The following is a 6,038-nucleotide window of genomic DNA, read 5'->3' on the forward strand; positions in this document are numbered from 1 at the left end:
TTATTATGGGAGCTTATATATATATATGACCATAAACAAAAGGGCCAATGTGATAAATATTATAATTTAACTCATCAGAATATTATCTGAAAAGCAATGGGATTATAAATGATTAGAATAGGCAACTTTCTTTGAATAGCAATTGCTAACTAAAAATCCCATTTGTTAAAACTACACGTTAATTGAAGCAGCTGGAGCGTCTCTGTCTGCTCCCTCATCTGTTCCACTGCTGTTGGGAGCTGCTGGGCCCAGAAGCTCCTTGAATCCTGCAGTATTCCTAGAAGATGAAACAGAAACATTAGAAGTGGAACACCCTGCTTCCCTATTTGAGTCAAAGTGCTCTCTCCTACCGGTCTCGCTTGGACTGCATGACATGAGATCTCTCTCTTCTCAGCTGCTCCAGTCGCTCTCTGACCACTGTCTTCTGCTGGTTCTTACCCTCCTAAAACACAGAAGATGGTGATACGATGACGGATACGACTCGGCGGAGCGCCTCGCTGCACGGCGTTTACCTGAGGTAGATCCTGTGTGAGGTGCTTCAGTCTGTCTGTGTGCTTCACGCCGAGCAGGTCTTCCTCTGCTTTTCTGTTCTGTATGATGGACAGACGCTCCTGGACCTGAGGGGCAAACCGTGTCCGAGTGACATGTCACACGAACAATGATCCGAAGAGCAGTGGGTTGAAACTTCTACACCTTTCTCTCACCCTCAGCAGTTGTCTCTCTCTCTCTCTCTGCTGCCTCTGTTCGACCTTCCTTTGCATGTCCACCAGATTTTGCATCGTTCTCTCTCTTTCCATTTCTGAGACGGGTTCTCTCGCTCGCTCTTTCTCCATCAGCGTGGATTCCCTCATCGCCTCCCCCTCTGCAGGGCGGCTGTCAAACTTTACAAGAAGAAACTGCGGATGAGCTAACAATGTGGAAATTACAGCGCAAATCTTGGTTGGATAACAAACTTACGGTGGCTTGTGTGTTGTACTTCTGGTCCTCGGCTCGAGCCGGTTCAGGCCCTCTCAGGCCCCACAGCTCCGACTCCGTTGCAGCGGGGCACATCTCTACCTCCATATCCACATCCGCCGTGTCTTTCATCAGTTCAGAGCCGACGTCTCCACCGTGCCGCTTGATCTCAGGTGTGTCAACCCTGAGATGAGGTTGCGCGGCATGCAGCGTCTCTGCTGCCAAAGTGTGTGTTTGCAGGTCACATTCAGATTCTCCTTTCTCTGGTTGATCAGCTAGGGTGCTCTCCACCCAGGTCAGCTAATGAGGATGTCACACATATCAGATACACGACAGTAATGTCATGTTTTACAGTCTGCTTTAATCTTCTAGAGTACCTGTCCTGCTGCACTGCACTGCTGCTCTGCGTTAGGATGACCTGTGAAATCCGAGTGGAACAGGGTGTGTTTCCCCTCCTCTCTGTCACTCTCTCCAGGTGTGTGTTCAGCTGTACTGCTTGCGTCACTTGGCTGTACGTCCTGGCTCTGCCCCGTATCTCTGACCGCGGCCCCTTCCTCATACTCGGTGTCGACCTCTGGTGGTTTGCTCCAAGCGCAGGTGATCAGCGAGCCCTGTGTCTCATCACTGTGGAGGCTCTCCGTGGCAATGGACACCTCTTCTTCCTGGGCTCCTCTGTCTGCGGCGAGACTCTGACTTGTTGCATCTGATACACACAAGATCTCCAAGTAGGGCAGGTCCTCCATGACCGCTCCATAACCTGGGGGAAAGCAACATGCTGTAATTGCAGCTGGAAGTGTTTGGTCCAGATGTGCCTGTGGGCAGTACCTTTACAGACGTCCTCTTTGCCTTGGCCACTCCATTCTGCTGCAGCTTGTTCTCCGCTGACCCTTCTGGTTGAATCCACCGCCGGAGCTTCAGCTAGCCCACCACTGCTGTTTGGAGCATCGGTCAGGCCACCGCAGCAGGGCACAGCTAGGATTTGCTCATTGAGGCAATTTTGGAGTGTAGAGCCTGAAGTAGGGGCGTCTGACAGCAGTTGAAGCAGGTTGGTGTAGCGTTGTGCTTGAAGTTCTGATTCATGTGCGTCTCGCAGAGCTTGGACCCACTGTGCACTCTAACGGACACGTCATTATTTGAACAGACGGTGCTTTGTTCAAAGACCCGCTGTAAGTGTTGACTCCTAGGATTGGATGTTGTGCTTTGTGACTCACCTTGCCCATCAGTGCTGGCAGTAACACAGATGCTTGGACTTCCTGGAGCTCCATCAGATGGGTCAAAAGGAGCAGGCAGCAATCCTCCAGACGGTGTTGGTACCACATCGCCGGCTGGCTGCTTATGTTGGGCTGGAGGTTTGTTTGCTTTGAGGGGGTCTGGGTGTCATTGCGTGTCTGCAGGTCAGCATGGATTTGCCTAAGTCTTTTTTTACAGCCATTTGTTAATGCAGCTTGTTGCAGGCAATCTGCATAAGAAACAGAAAACAAGAAACATGGGATCTACAAATTAAGGGAATACAAAATAAAATGAATTCTGACAAGTATGTCGGAGAAAAATAAATATAATGTACATATACCTTCTTTTGGAGGCACCGTGCAACCCGGCTCTTGCAAATCCGCTATGGAGAGTCCGTGTGCCAACCGGACCAGGTGCTTCCTCTCCTGCTCCTGAGTCAGCACCAGCAGCTGCAGCACCGCCTGCTGCAACAGGGCCAACGCTGTGGATCTGATGTTTTCCTTCAAGCCATTACTCGAGGAACATCTTACTCACACTTTTTTAAAATTAAGTTATGTCATGTGCTGCCTCTCTCTCATAATCAGTGTATGCATATTTACCCTACCTGCTGTGGTGATACTGAGATGAAGTCTTTCTTTTGCTCCTCCTCCTCCTCCTCCTCCTCACCATGGAGCCACAGCGCTGCCTGCTCTGCTCGGCAGGGGCTCTTCACAAGTGGCCTGAACAGATACATGTGGGACAGACGGCATATACTGAAGAACAGATATTCTGTTTGTGTTGATTTTTAATTTTGGCTCACCATGTCTCCCAGGACTGCCGAGCTGCCAGTAGAGCGCTGTAAGATATTTTTTCTCTCTGAGCTCTGAGAGTTGCCAATCTGATGTATATGCACACCAGCCTCAGGCTCTCCCTGTCCAGCCTGGAAGGTAAGAGATACATTAATCAACTTGTTACGTAGCTGGTAAAGGTCATATAGAAGTCCATATGTGTCAAATCTAAAATATGCAAACAATTCCTTGCATGTGTGTTAACTTGCATTGGGTACAAGGTGAGCAAAATCTCTCAGTAATTAATTAAATAAATAAATCTTAAACCAATGTGGATGTATGTGTGATTATTAAGATTTTATTTATGTGTATACTTAACCTGATCTCATGACAAAATGAGAATCCCGCTGCTGTGCAAAGTAAGAGCAGACTTAACATTTCAGAAGTGTTTACCTCTCACCCAGGACCGTTAGTGTGTCTCTTTCTTGTTGACGGAATGTGCATAACTCATACAGGAGCGAAACAGCAGAGCAGCACTGTTCTCTGCACTCGGGACGGCTTCTCAGGGAGGCCCTGCAGGAGAGTCACTTCTGTCATCGAGCTTTTGTTTGACGACCATCGAAGGACGTGGAAAGTTATTTACTGTGTTTACGTGGATTTTGATAAAGTGCACTATCTGTGTTTTTATACAAAACTGAAGGTGAGTGACCTTATTTTAATCAGTTATGTAGTGTGTTCATTGTTTTCTTTTCAGATTAAGAAATGTTAATATATTTAGTTTTCCATTCATCTTAACCCTTGTGTTGGCTTAGGGTCATTTTGACCCGATTCAATGTTTCACCCTCCTGTTACCTTTATATTTACTAACATATTTTACCCTTTGGGTTCAATTTGACGCCAGCAATTAAAACCTCCAGAAAATTATTAGAATTAATATTGTTTTCCAAGTTTAAGTGTGAGGCACTTTATGTTTGTTTGTTGACTACCGAAAGAACACCGACATTAAACATTGAATGGGGTCAAATTAATCCTAAAGCGGGGGGAGGGTGTAATATTGATTCGGGTCAAAATGACCCTAAGGCAACACAAGGGTTAAATGTGTAATAATCACCTGGTTATTGTGTTCTACCTGTATTCCCTCAACGCTCCGGGCAGCTCCGCCAAACGAAGCATGTCACCTGATGCCAAAGCCTCATCTGCAAGATCCCCCAGCCCCTCCTCTTCCTTATGTTGTTGCCATGGCAACAGGGTCTCCCAGATACTCAGTGCTGTGGCATCACCAATAAAGAAGAGCAAGGGAATCGTGAATGTGAAGCCCCTCGGCCTCGCTCTAAGTTCAACTTTGAGTGAGGAGACTGCTCCTTGTGTTATGGCGCTACATCAGGGAGACGTTTCCTTACTGTAGTGCTCCTGGAGCATTTCAGCGTAAAGCAGGTGGGTCACCACATCGTACTTCACTTCCAGCAGGAGGAGGACGTCTGACAGGGAGACACAGCCCCAGGCCTGACCTCTGACCCCGACACTTTGGACCTGCGAGGGAGAGGGCAATATACTGTGCACACTCTCTGATGCCAATCTAAGAAGATAAATAAAAGCATATATCAACATCATAATTATAGTTAACATGCAATCCAATGCTTATGAGTGGCGTGTCACATTAAATAAATGTTCTAATTTTTTTCTTGATCTCAAAAATTAGATCAACACTGTAATGTGTAAATACTTAGTTGAAGTGATACTATCTGGCTTTTGAAAGAAGAAATAATACATTGTCCCTCGAGCAAATTCAAAGGTAAATTAATTTGCAATAAAATGTAATGTTGCTCAAATCAATACACTCAGGGCTTTTGGTGCTTCATACTTAGTCTGGTATGACCAGTATTGTATGATGGCATAGCTATTACTGATTCAGTTTCCTTTTCTTTTCTTTTTACTTAACATTATTTCATATTTGTCCCAGCGGCCGCTGTTCAGCAGAAGTTGCACAGGCTCATTTTAAATGAAATATCTTTATATTGTTAGCTTATCTAATTGTATGTTTAGTAGGTATTGCCTCAATATGCAAGCTATTCTATACAAGCATTAAGTAATGGAGTAAAAAACACAACAATATTTGCCTCTGTACTCTGATAGCGCCTGTATAATTGTACGATGCTCACCTGGCCCAGCACTGCCGGGCTGCCTTCTTGAGCCTCTTCACACCTCTCACACTCCCACACAGCTCTTTTCCCCTCACCGCTTGTTTGAAAGCATTTGGGTCTGTGCTCTGGTCGGGGCAATTCAGCACATGAGGATCAACACTGACGTGTTTGTCCATCACATAGAGGGTGCTGAGATTGCCAACATTTAGCAGCTGGAGGTCCCAGTAGAGCTGCAGATAACAATATTGAATCTTAGTACTAATGATACAAAAATATGTTGGTCGCTGAATTTCTCAGACGCCGTTATAAGAAATTCAGAGAAGAGAAAACACATTGCATTGACTACCGTTTCCTTCTTTTGTTTCTCCCTTTCCATTTCTAGGAGAACATCCAACACATTTTCACCAACACATGACCAAGTGTTGTCTCCTCCTGCAGTCTGATACAGACACGGGGACACAGGAGCATCTCGTCACGACGAATGCAGATTGGATCATACAGCGGCTTTGTTGTTTTAAATATGTCTGAATGTTTACCTTCTTCATGGCCACGTGTGCTTCTTCGGTGTGAGAGGAAACATGAAACACTTTGTGGTAGAGGAGACTCACATCTTCAGAGGAAAGCTCTGCTCCGATAGACTTACCCAGGGACCGGTAGAGACCGGTGATGCGATCCTGAAGGAAGATGAAAAAGACATTAGATGTAGTTTACACATACACACATACACACACACACACACACACACTAATATACACTATCTTACCTGCTCCATGTTTTCACCACCGTGGACTGATCAATTATCCAGGCTGTTACGATGGTTACAGCTGGATCAGGTTACCAAGCAACAAATGTGACAGTGTATCTGTCAGAGGTAGAAATGTGATATGAGACCACGTGACACATTACACTTGTATGAAAAGTGTTCTGGGACATTGAGCCTCTCATG

Source organism: Pseudoliparis swirei, chromosome 6 (genome assembly GCF_029220125.1).
Source record: "Pseudoliparis swirei isolate HS2019 ecotype Mariana Trench chromosome 6, NWPU_hadal_v1, whole genome shotgun sequence".
NCBI classification, from domain to species: domain Eukaryota; kingdom Metazoa; phylum Chordata; class Actinopteri; order Perciformes; family Liparidae; genus Pseudoliparis; species Pseudoliparis swirei.